Below are 13,881 nucleotides of genomic sequence, written 5' to 3'. Positions count from 1 at the left end.
TCATCTACCTTAGCTTTATGTTCTTTGCAAATGGCTGCACAAGAGCAGCCAGCTTGAACTAGTCGCAGACCACCTAGCTTTATCATCTTTAAGCTCAACCAAACACATCTGGCATTGTATGGTGATTAATTTGTTGCCTTGCAGGTTTCCAAACCCTAATTTATGTTCTTCAAAACAAAATCCATCTTTGCCTCAAATTTAGTTTCTGCACTATGGATAATCCTAAAGGTATACTTTATGAAAAGGATCCTAGTAGGATTCCAATTATCATGTTATAAGAAAACCTTCTACCATCCCCAAAATCAAACTTTATTAACCTCCCAACCACACTTATAAGTTTTGGGATAGCTCTGTTGCCCCATTTACAATCTTGTGGAACCTTTATAGTCCAAAAATACTTGCCATGAGGTAAAATCTAACACTCCTTTCAGTGCCAATACAGGCATAGAAAGTTCAACAATCCTTGAGATTGAAGTGAAACCATGCAGGGCTGTTCAAGTTATAAATTCTAAAATTTTTGTAAAAAAATAAAACTCCCATATGGTTATCAACTCAAGGCTTGCCTAAAACATTAATTATGGGTATACTAAGAATGGAAAACATAAATAATCTTTTGACATAATCTTTTCAAAAAAAAAAATATATATATATATATATATATTCTACAAATGCAATGGCTATGATTCCCCACTAATCACAATAGTATAACTATATAAAAACCTCATCTTCTAGTTTACAATAAGCATTTTACAGCTCATATTTACCCAACACTTTGTTCAACTAGAACTATTGAAATAACTGTTAAGAACAACCAAATTGCTTCTTAATTATTAATTTGATTATGTATGATGTTGAATTTATAAAGTTCCAATTATGGCATAAAATCAAATAGGAATTGAAGTTCCATCTAAATATCATGAATTTATTTCTCAATTGCACGTAACTAGTGTTTTAGTTACTAAATTGATACAGAAAAGGTAGTGCTTTTTATCCATGCTAATTGATATTCCCAAATCAATAAGATAAAGTGCTATTGCTTAACACAATGAAAGACTGAACTAGCTTCGCTATAAACTATATACATCTAAAATGCTGTAAGATAAACATTACTCAAAGAAATATGAGGAATCCCATATTAAATGAAGAATTATGTTTCTCCTCCAATGATACATTGGTTTTCTTTCTATTCAACAAAATACATCAACACAGAGTGCAATCATAGCAAAGCCAACAAAGCGGAACAAGAAAGCAACACTAAAACAAATACACTAATGCAAAAACAAACCAGCCAACAAAATATCACAGTGTAGAGTGCCATCACCAAACAAACAGTTCTTTACATCACAACACATAAGCATCAGAGAATGTGTTTTATAAGTCTCGGCAATCATATCATTCAAATTGTATAACTAACACCAACCCGTACCAGTTGCAGACCATAGATGATTTCACCTGGAAAAAAACCAAAGGAGAATGATTAAGCCCAAAACATCAAAAAACAAATTAAAATGAAATATTATGCAGACATGAACTCATTAATGTAACATTTAGAACTATATTTACACTATCAACCAATATATTTATGCGGTAGGATTGAAATGAAAGTACAAGTACCAAAAAAGAAAGATATAAATAAAAAGACCCCAAAAAAGGTGAGAAAATGAAAAGAAGAAATTGTTAATAATAGTGGCAAAAATTAAGATACCACCACAAGAGAATTTGCTTGTAAATAAGTGTGAAATTTCAAGAAAAGAATAGATAACAGCTTCATTTTGCTAAATATTATCAGGGAAAAATTCCTTTTCTATGGGTTCCAATCATTCAATGTAAATGAACAAACATGAAGAATTTATTTGTTCAAGTGTTGTGGCAGGAAGTCTTAAGTCTTTACTCCCTTGATCTCTCTTTGGAAACCTATTCTAAGAAGACATATGTAGAGACAAAATTTTAACAAATAGGTTTTAACTTATAATGCAGAAGCAAAACAAAGCAAAACATGCACAAACAGTAAAAGCAATACACAAAGGCCCTACAGGGCACCATGAGAAATATAGGAGCAAAGAGTCCTAATGGGAAAAGATTGATGCAAATGAATATAGATGACCCCAATAAGTTCATAGGACATTGACCATAATAGAACATGGATATTTGGAATAGCAAAAGAATATGGATATTTGGAATAGCAAAAGAATATATGGCAAAGAATATTGTTCAGAAATGATATTTGGAATTTAGTTTTGGGCTCTAATCTACCTCTTACATCCTTCTTAATTCTTTTACGAATTTGCTCTTCAAACCACACTGACCTGTTATGTATCATGGCATTTCTCTAAGACCAAATATAATACACAGCAGCCCACAAAGCAAGCTTAAAAATAGATGATCTCAGGCTTTTCATTCTCAAGTTGGTAATGCCCTAGCTCATTAGATCATGCCACTTGCACTTAGCCTCTAAAACTAAGCAGTGCCTAGTGACAGTGTCCCAGATTCTCATAGCAAAAGAAAATTCTAAGAAAAATGCTCACTACTCTCAAAATACATACAAGCGGCCACCAGTATAGCCCCACTGAGCTAATCTCTTTCTAGTTGTCAATTTTTTTTTTTTTATTCCTAATCAACCAATAAAGGGAACCAGGGGATAGCAATATTAAACCACCAGTCTCCACCATTCCACCACATCTGCCTTAGCTTTATGTTCATTGCAAATGGCTGCACAAGAGCATAAGCTTGATCTAGTTGCAGAGCACCTAGCTTTATTTTCATCTTTAAGTTCAACCAAATACAACTGGCTATGTGTGGTGATTAATTCTTCAAACCTTGCAGGTTTCCAAACCCTTGTTTTGTTCTTCAAAACAGAATCCCCGTTTGCCTCAGATTTAGTTGCTGCATCAGGATAATCCTAAAGCTATACTTCATGAAAAGGATTCTAATAGGATCCCAATTATCATGTCATGAGAAAACCTTCTACCATCCCCCACATCAAACTTTATGAACCTCCTAACCTCACCTCTAAGTTTTAGGACTACTCTGCAGCCCCATGTACAATCTCGTGGGACCTTTATAGTCCAAAAATACCTACCATGAGATAAAATCTAGTACTCCTCTCATTGCCAATTAAGGCATAGAAAGTTCTACAATCATTGAGGTTGAAGGGCAACTACTGCTGAGCTGTTCAAGTTATAAACACCAAAATGATAATTCGATAGTTACAACAGGGGAAGGGGGATTTGAACTCTAGATGTCATGGACACACTAGGGAGGTGCCAGCTAGTTGAGTTACAAGGCTCTTGGAAAGTTATAAACACTAAATGTTTGCAAAGAAATAGAACTCCAATATGGTTATCAACTCAAGGCTTGCCCAAAACATTAATTATGGGTATATTGAGAAATTGAAAACATAAATAATCAACTGATACCACTCTGTACTACACATGCAATGGCTATTGAAAGTTCAAAAACGTGTAAAAACACCTTTGAACGATTAGACCCCCAAAAAACAACTTAACCAATTCAAGCAATATGTCAAACAACAAGTGTGCGGAAACTTAACATATGCTATAATATGAAATTGGTTAAAAACTATCTAAGCCAAAACAAAATTAATCCACAGCAGATAATTAAGAAGGCAAAGATAGAGGGAAGAGAGATGCAAACACAAGGACAACACACGATGTGTTATCGAAGAGGAAACCGAAGCCCTCGGCGTAAAACCTCTCCGCCGCCCTCCAAGCGGTAAACAATCCACTAGAAAATACAGTTGGGATACATGGACAGCAATAGATCCTCCAAGCCTAATCTACCCAGTGCACCTAAGCCCTCCAAGCTTCTTGCTCCAACGAGGTTGCGCCGAACCTTTTTCTTTTCTAGCTTACCGGATTCCGCTACTAGACCGTAGCATCCGCCATCCTTGGCATCATCCAATGCTTCCCAAAACTCCAAAAACACTCAACACTCTAAATTGGTGTGGGTAGTGTTTGGATAGAAATCTCCTCTCAATAGGTATGACAATGAGAGAGGGAATGAGAAGAGACTACAAAGGTTTCTCTCTAAGAATGAGTAGCTCTCTCTAATTAGGTGGGTGTTTTGAAGAAACCTCTCTTAGAGTTTTTCTTTCTGAATAGCCATACATATCTTGTGGGAATGAGGGGTATTTATACTGGTGTGAGAATGGAATACGAAGAGTCAGTTTTTCCAAAAATAGGGCTGGTTGGCGACTTGACCTCGCGACTTGACTGAGTCGCGAGTTCAAGTCGCGAGCTAACTTAATAGCTAGTCTGGATTTTTGTCGTGTAGTGCTCCAGGTGGTGTGACTATTCAGCTCCCCTGCATGCTCTACACGTGAGCAACTTTTGGCGGCTTGCAAGCCGCGAGCCACCCGCGAGTCCTAGCCGCGAGTCTCTGCTTCACTGCACTGTCTTGAGCATTTCTTCACACTCTCTCACACACTACCCTTACATGATTCCCACCTAAATACAAGGTTTCTAAGTGCTATATTACAAGAAAATTTGTCATGGAATAAAGCCAACACATGGTTGATTAAATTCAACCTTACAATCTCCCCCTTTGGCTATTCCATGACAAAACACCCTAAAACAGACTCTAGACTTAAACGTGAATTTGGGAACAATGGCAAAACTCACTCACGCCTAAATCTAAAAACTGTGCAGCTCTTGAATCATATGAACATAAATCTCCTGAAACACAACAATACACCATGATCATTGTATGCAGAAAAGCATGAAATGCATATGAAGCAGACAATATGTGATCAAGCATAGATGAAGTTAAGAAACAAACCATGGCTTGATCAACCAAGTGAATACCACAAGGTAGTGATCACAGTGCTCATTCACACTTGGAATGAACACAAGGACATACAAGTTGACAAGCACAAGGCAAGACACTTGTATGTTCAACACTCAACCAATGCATAATACACAAGGTATACGCATCTAGGAACAATCCTACAAGGGCACAAGAGTGACAGTACATAAACCAAAATGCAGAACATTTAGATTAAAGTACTGATTTCAACATAGCATAAAGGCTGCATTAAGCAAGGTACATACCATAAAGCCTACAAATAAATAATATCAAACCCTAAAAGCTTACAAAAGCAACATGGGTACAAAGCACATTATATTGAATAAAAACTTAAACAATATAAACTAAAAGTGCTTAAAGTTTCTTCCCTTCAAAATGATGAGAAGCTGTGATGCACTTAGAACATATATACTTGTAACCTGAAACACTTGCACAAAACACATTAGACCCTCAAGGTAAAGCAAGTAATAAAAGGACAAGTATAATGTAACAAGTAAATTGCGATCAAGTAAACATGATGTAAAACATGTGAGCAACTTAATCATACACCAAAACAGTCATATAGAAATGACTACAATGATCACATAGCAAAGCAAATGATCGTACGAACATACATTCAAAGAAGCACAATAGCATAGGGATAAATGCATGTCCAAAGCACAAACATGATGCAATGAGAACAATAAAGCATAACTTAAAGCACCATAAAGCCAACAAGAAAACAAACAGAACAAAGTTTTCAAGATAACACAATGTCTTCTCCCCCTTGGTATATGCATCTCCACTATGGAAAATCTCTCCCCCTACAAATGTGCACGAGAAATAGAATTTCTCCCCCTAAGGATGTGCACAAGAGTCATAACAAGAGTCATATAGAAATGACAAAACACTCCGATATACTCTTTAGAGTATACTCTCCCCCTTTTTGTCAGGAATAGACAAAGGGTCAAAGAGAAAAGAGGGCAAGAGATGAATGAACAAACAATGATAATGATGCATGAGGGGTGCAAGATGAATGAGAAAATGAAACTCAAACCTAATACAAAGTAACATGCTACAAAGCATAAGGTAACCATGACATGCTAGGATGAAGAAATAAAGTAAAGACCAATGCATGACAAGGGTAGCAAAGGTGTGTGCAAGAGGTGGCTAAGTGCAATGCATGACCAATGCACATGAGGGGCAAAGTGTGCAAAATACACAACTAATGAACCAAACATGTTCCTAATGAGGAAACATAAGAAACCCCAAAGTTTGGTACTCATCGGAGTCCAAACAAGCGAGAAAATGTCTAAGAGGCATTTTATCAAACACCTAGCATGCACACTATGAACAATAATGTGAAACAATGCATGAACATCAAGAAATCCACCCTTAATACATGTTCTTTCTGCCACAAGGGGCCAACATCCAATGCATATCAACAAAAGAAACCAATCCCATAAAGAAATTTGACAAAAATTAAGTTTTCCCAACCCCAATGATAAAAATCCCAACCAAGAGCACAAAACTCTCCAAAACATAATCCAAGGATCAAAAATAATGAAAAGAATTTCTAATTACCTTAGAAATGTTAATGGAATGAAAAACCATTCAAATTTGTTGGGTTTTGATGTAAAAATATTGAAAGAGGGGTTTTAGAGAGGATGGGAGAGGTTTAAAACAAGTTTCCCACAAAAAGCCCATTAAAAAGCTGTTTCTGGGCGATTCGCGACTGGGCGAGTCGCGAGTTTTAGTCGCGAGCAAGCTGCGAGCCGCGAGTTTCAGCCGCAAGCCGCGAGTTTTAGTCGCGAAAATTTTCGCGAGTCGCGAGTGAGCCGCCAAAAGCTTCTGGATGAACTCGCGACTGGGGTTTCGCGACTGGCGAGTCGCCAGCTGAGCCGCGAAAAACTCTGACACCTGTTTTTCAATTCAGAACATGTTTCAATATTGAAAAACAAAGTAAGCACTAAACATAAACACAAAAAGTGATAAAAATCACTTCCAAAAACATATAAAATGATCAAAAATCTTTTTGGATTAATCCATACAAGATTGAGCACACACACATCACATTTAGACAAGTACAATCTAACAAATGAATAAGACATTCATTGAACATTAGGCATGTGTGTTGTGTGTGTGTATCAAATGTGGAATAGTCCTTAGTCTAGAGTGAAGCTTCAATGATCAATTCAATCAAGTCATACACAACTAGTACTAAGTCAAGTGGTCTATCTCAATTATAGAAATGAACATATATGACCTCCCACAAGAAAATGATTACATAAGATTGAAGCTTTTCATTTGGCTTCTTTACAATTCATAACATTTGATCATTTTGAATCAAAACATCTCATTTTGAGATTGATGCCTGAAATTTGTGATATTTCAATTTGATGAACAAGCCTTTGGCTTTTTAGGCATCATACATTTTCATATAAGTCGCTTTCCCTTTTTCCTAGTCGAATACTAGTATATGCGACGGCTTTTGCAGCTCATTATCTCTTTTCATTTTAAGATTTACATTTATTGAGCTCTTTAAGCAATAAAAATAAAAGAGTGGGAAGAGATATAAGCACAAGTCTACGCATGTATCAAAACCAACATGACTATTGACTAATCATTCATGACAGGCTTGAAGATCGATTTACAACAATCACACAAAGATGTCAAGATTTTTCCCACAAAGATATAAGTGCAAAAATAACAAGCTAAGCTCGTAAATGCACAAAGCCATTTGTACAAAGGTACAAGGCCAAACTCACATGTGATATGTGCTCAAACATATATAATCAAACTTTTTGAATTTTTCACTTTTTATGTGGTTTTGGATTTTTTTTTTTACTCACACAAAACTGAAATATAAAAGTAAGATAAAAAAAAACAATGCATATAGATAAATGCAAGATGCACAAAATGCATGAAGATATGAAATATAATGCATGAAGGGTCCTACAAAGATCGAAAGAATTAGATCAAGGACCAAAAGAGCAAAAACTCAACCATAGGAACCCTTCCTCATCCAAACGGAATGATTTTTTGGAATGAGTGTCTCAAGAGAAGTGAGACAAGGGTTGGAAGAATGAGAACCGGAGATGCACATAGACAAGGAGTTAAGAGCATTAAACATTTTCTTTAACAACATGCTATTTTCACTCAAAACCGGTTTACTCTTTTTAGCACTTCCAAAAAGCTTAAGTTTCTCTTTTCTTTTGATTCTTTTAAAAGCATGAAACTTAGAGCATTGAGGTCTTAGATGACCAAAGGCACCACAATGGTGACAAACAATGTGTTTAGGTCCACTAGGCTTTTTGGGAAGGGATCTAGCAACATGGTTTTGTTCCCTCTTCAACTTATGACATTGAGGTCTTATATGACCAATCACACCGCAGTGGTGGCAAGTTGGAACAAACTTAGATCCATTCAAAACCTTAGGTTGAGACCTAAACGAAGGCTTTGACTTAACAGCCTTTCTCTCCACCTTTTGATTTCTTTTATGTGGAGGAATGTACACCGATTTGTCCTTTAAGGTAGAACACACACTAGGCACAAAATCGGGTACCACAACATGATTGCAACAAATATTATCATCCTTTTTAGCAATAGGTTCAACAATCAAACACTTGGCATGCATCTTATGAGATTCATTTTCACATTTTAACTCATCAACAAGTTTGTTAGACAAAACAAGTTTAGCATCCAAGTCCATATTCAAACATTCAAACTCTTTCAGTTTTTCAAGAGAAATTTCAGCAAGTTTTTTATATTTCTCAATCAATTTGTTGGATTCATTAAGCTTAGCAATCAAATCATCCTTTTCACAAAATAACTTACTCAAATTCTTTTGAAACTTCTTAGCATTTTTCTTCAAGAGTTTGTCAACAACACCCATAGATTCAAATAACATGTCATCACACTTATGAGGATTAACACTCAAAGAGGCATTTTCACAAACACGTGGCATGTTACATTCATCACCAACCAAATCATGCAAAGAGTCATACAAAGCACAATCCATGGCAAATAAACACAAGGGGTCAAGGATCACACTTAGGTATTTAAACCACAACAAGTGTACCCGCTCTGATACCAAATGAAAGTTCAAAAACGTGTAAAAACACCTTTGAACGATTAGACCCCCAAAAAACAACTTAACCAATTCAAGCAATATGTCAAACAACAAGTGTGCGGAAACTTAACATATGCTATAATATGAAATTAGTTAAAAACTATCTAAGCCAAAACAAAATTAATCCACAGCAGATAATTAAGAAGGCAAAGATAGAGGGAAGAGAGATACAAACACAAGGACAACACACGATGTGTTATCGAAGAGGAAACCGAAGCCCTCGGCGTAAAACCTCTTCGCCGCCCTCCAAGCGGTAAACAATCGACTAGAAAATACAGTTGGGATACATGGACAGCAATAGACCCTCCAAGCCTAATCTACCCAGTGCACCTAAGCCCTCCAAGCTTCTTGCTCCAACGAGGTTGCGCCGAACCTTTTTCTTTTCTAGCTTACCGGATTCCGCTACTAGACCGTAGCATCCGCCATCCTTGGCATCATCCAATGCTTCCCAAAACTCTAAAAACACTCAACACTCTAAATTGGTGTGGGTAGTGTTTGGATAGAAATCTCCTCTCAATAGGTATGACAATGAGAGAGGGAATGAGAAAAGACTACAAAGGTTTCTCTCTAAGAATGAGTAGCTCTCTCTAATTAGGTGGGTGTTTTGAAGAAACCTCTCTTAGGGTTTTTCTTTCTGAATAGCCACACATATCTTGTGGGAATGAGGGGTATTTATACTGGTGTGAGAATGGAATACGAAGAGTCAGTTTTTCCAAAAACAGGGCTGGCTGGCGACTTGACCTCGCGACTTGACTGAGTCGCGAGTTCAAGTCGCGAGCTAACTTAATGGCCAGTCTGGATTTTTGTCGTGTAGTGCTCCAGGTGGCATGACTGTTCAGCTCCCCTGCATGCTCTGCACGTGAGCAGCTTTTGACGGCTTGCAAGTCGCGAGCCACCCGCGAGTCTTAGCCGCGAGTCTCTGCTTCACTGCACTGTCTTGAGCATTTCTTCACACTCTCTCACACACTACCCTTACATGATTCCCACCTAAATACAAGGTTTCTAAGTGCTATATTACAAGCAAATTTGTCATGGAATAAAGCCAACACATGGTTGATTAAATTCAACCTTACAGCTATGATTCCCCACTAATCACAATAGTATAAGAACCACATCTTCTAGTTTACAAGAAGTATTTTACAACTCATATTCACCTAAGAATATATTCAATTAGAACTATATAAATTATTATCAAGAACAACCAAATTCCTGCTTAATGGTTACTTTTATTATGTATGATGTTGAATTTATAGTGTTCTGATTATCTATCAGCAATTTCTACCCATGCTAATTGATATTCCTAGTTCAATAAGATACAGTGCTACTGCTTAACACATGGACAGACTGAACTAGCTTCACTATAAACAATACACATCTAAAATGCTGTGAGATAAACAACACACATCAGAGAATATGTTTAATGAGCTTGTGCAATCATATCCTTCAAATTGTATAATTGACACCAACCTGTACTAGTTGTAGAACATAAATGATCTCATTTGCAAAAAAAAAAAAAAAAAAAAAAAAAAAACCCGAAGGAGAATGATTAAGCCCAAAACATCAAAAATGAAATATACCATAGACATGAACTCATTAAAGTAAAATTTGGAACTATATTTATGCTGTAGGAATGAAAAGAAAGTAGAAGGACCTGGAAAAAAAAAAAATAGAAAGACCCCAAAAAAGGGGAGAAAAGGAAAGAAGAAACCGTTAATAAAAGTGGCAAAATAAGATACCACCACAAGATGAAGTGGAAAAGAATTTTCTTGTAATATAATGGAGAGGTAAGTTGTGAGTTCAAAACCTAATAAATAAGTGTATAAATTGCAATTCAATTTTTACTCCTTGTAAATGATATTGTGAAGTTCTTTTTTCTTAATTTTTTTTTTAAAAAATAAAAATAAAAAACTGAATTTCAATCAACATTGAGTCTTATGCCTAGAGGTTTACAGAAATATGAAAAAGATAAATGAACAAAACACAAACAACCATTATGGCCATATAGAGGCAACCAATATAAGTCTAGGAGCAAGGAATGCTGACAGGTTTTTTTTGTTGCTCAATAAGATAGATGCAGAAGAAGATTGAAGAACACAATAGTTCACAGGACATTAACAGCAAACATGACACCTAAAATTTCAACAATTTGAGAATGTAAATTTATAATTTTAAAAAAATTATATTAAGAATGACTAAATAATGTAGCTAATCTTAGTTTTTTTATTTTTTATTTTTATTTTTGGATGAATTAGTGAAGGATACTATTAATAGAGAACAAAATAGACAATAGCTAGGCAAACTACAGAAACTGGGGACAGTGAACCCAAGGCTAAAGAATACAACAGAGGCTATTAAATCCCAAACCTTATCCCAAGAGACTAGATTCTTACAAATTAACACAACAGAAACTCAGGCAATAACAAATTACAGAAACTTTCACACCAAAACAAAACACCTCCTAAACATCAGCAACACACAAATATTTGGAATAACAAAAACATTTATAGTAGAGAGTATTGTTCAAAAATTATATTTGGAATTTGTTTAAGATTCCTATAAACCTCTAATATCCTTCTAAGTTCTTCTCAAAATCTGCTCTTCAAGCCACACTAACCCATTATGTTTAATGGCATTTCTCCAAGACCAAACCTAATATACATTGGCCCGATGGGCAAGCTTACAAATGGATAATCTCAGGCTTCTCCCTTGATAATGCCCTAGCTCATTAAATCATGCCAGTTGCACTTAGCCTCTAAACTATGCAGTGCATATTGATAGTGTCTCAAATTTTCTTGGCAAAAGAACATTCTAAGAAAATATGATCTCTACTCTCAAAACTCACACAAACAGCCACCAGTATAATCCCGCTAAGCAAATCTTTCTCTAGTTGTCAGTTTGTTTTGACTCCTAATCAACTAATAAACAGAACCAGGGGATAGTAAGGTTAAACCACCACAGTCTCCACCACCCCACCTCATCTACCTTAGCATTATGTTCATTGCAAATGGCTGCACAAGAGCAACCAACCTGATCTAGTCACAGACCACTTAGCTTTATCTTCATCTTTAATCTCAACCAAACACAACTGGCATTGTATGGTGATTAATTCTTTGAACCTTGCAGGTTTCCAAACCCTTATTTGTTCTTCAGAACAGAATCCACCTTTGCCTCAGATTTAGTTGTTGCACCATGGATAATCCTAAAGCTATACTCCATGAAAAGGATCCTAACAGGATCCTAATTATCATATCATAAGAAAACCTCCTACCATCCCCAACTTCAAACACTATGAAACTCCTAACCTCACTTCTAAGTTTTAGGACAGCTTTGTAGCCCCATGTACAATCTTGTGGGACCTTTATAATCCAAAAATACCTGCCATCAGGTAAAATCTAGCATTTTTCTCATTGCCAATGGAGGCAAAGAAAGTTTTACAATCGTTGAGGTTAGAGTGAAACTAAGCTGAGTTGTCCAAATTGAAAATACTAAAATGTTTGTAAAGAAATTAAACTCCCATATGGTTATCAACTCAAGGCTCACCTAAAACATTAATTATGGGTATACTGAGAAATGGAGAACATAAATAATCATTTAATACTACTCTTGATATAAAATTTTCAAAACCAAATATCCTACAAAATCAAAGGCTATGATTCCCCACTAATCACAATAGTATAACTAAATAAGAAACTCATCTTCTAGTATACAATAAGCATTTTACAACTCATATTTACCTAACACTATTCAACTAGAACTATTTAAATTACTATTAAGAACAAGCAAATTGCTTCTTAATTACTACTCTGATTATGTATCATGTTGAATTTATAGAGTTCCAATCATGGCAAAAAATCTAAAAGGAATAAAAGTTCCATCTAGCATAACTAGTGTTTTAGTTACTATATTGATATGAAAAAAGCAACAATTTTCATCCACGCTAATTGATAATACCAGATCAATATGATACTGTGCTATTGCTTAACATAATGACAGACTGAACTGGCTTCACTATAAACAATATACATCTAAAATGTTGTGATATAAACATAACTGAAAGTATTATTTTTCTCCTCCAATGATACATTGGTTTTCTTTTATTCAACAGAATACATCAACAAAGAGTGCAATCATAGCAAAGCCAGCAAAGCGGAACAAGAAAGCAAACACTAATGCAAAAACAAACCAGCCAACAAAATATCACAAGGCAGAGTACCATCACCAAACAAACAATTCTCTACATCACTACACATAGGCATCAGAGAATATATTTAATGAGTTTGTGCGATCATATTCTTCAAATTGTATAACTGACACCAACCAATATATATTCATGCTGTAGGAATGAAAAGAAAGTTGAAAGACCCCAAAAAAATGGGAGAAAAGAAAGAACAAATTGTTAATAACAGTGGCAAAAATCAAGAGACCGCCACAGTTTATCAAATATGCAAGAATTCATTACTGAACCTGATTACCATTCTCTGCACATGTTGGACTTTGTAAAAATCGGGTCCTCCTTCATGAAGTCTATCTTTGAATGACTTTGGCATGTGTTTGATCTCCAATTCCTTGAGGGTTGTGATGAACCTCAATTCATCTGGAATAGTCTTCAAGCTTTGGCAGCTATCAATTGTCAAATGGCTGAGACTTGGCATGGCTCCTTCCTCCACCCTCCACTGCTCTAAGTTGTCACAAAAACCAATGACAAGAGTTTGAAGTACAAGAAATCCTCTTTCAGAACAAGCCATATTCTTCATTTGAAAGAAGCTGCCAAAAAGGCGGAGGAGTTTTAAGTTGGGCAACTTCTCTAACGTTGCCATTGGGTCTGCCTCAAGGTTAGTCCCCCATAAAATCAACTTAAATAGATATGGAGAGAATTGGTGAGCTTCTGGAAGCTTCTTTATGGGTTTAAATATATTTAGCTTTTCTAAATGTGGACACCTTGATAT

The 13,881-nt window shown here is 35.8% G+C and overlaps 1 long non-coding RNA gene across 1 annotated transcript; it reads right to left on the bottom strand.

Annotated features, from left to right (window-relative positions):
• Positions 1-1,106: 1,106 nt before the first annotated feature.
• On the bottom strand, positions 1,107-13,748 carry LOC115968865. The gene is made up of 2 exons (XR_004086816.1): positions 13,400-13,748; positions 1,107-1,452 (listed from the first exon to the last, which is right to left on the bottom strand). It is a non-coding gene; the product is annotated as an uncharacterized LOC115968865 (long non-coding RNA).
• Positions 13,749-13,881: the final 133 nt, after the last annotated feature.

The sequence above is a fragment of the Quercus lobata genome, chromosome 11 (assembly GCF_001633185.2).
Source record: "Quercus lobata isolate SW786 chromosome 11, ValleyOak3.0 Primary Assembly, whole genome shotgun sequence".
NCBI classification, from domain to species: Eukaryota; Viridiplantae; Streptophyta; class Magnoliopsida; order Fagales; family Fagaceae; genus Quercus; species Quercus lobata.
The sequence above is the reverse complement of the archived record's forward strand: the minus strand, read 5'-3'. Positions and strand labels throughout refer to the sequence as shown.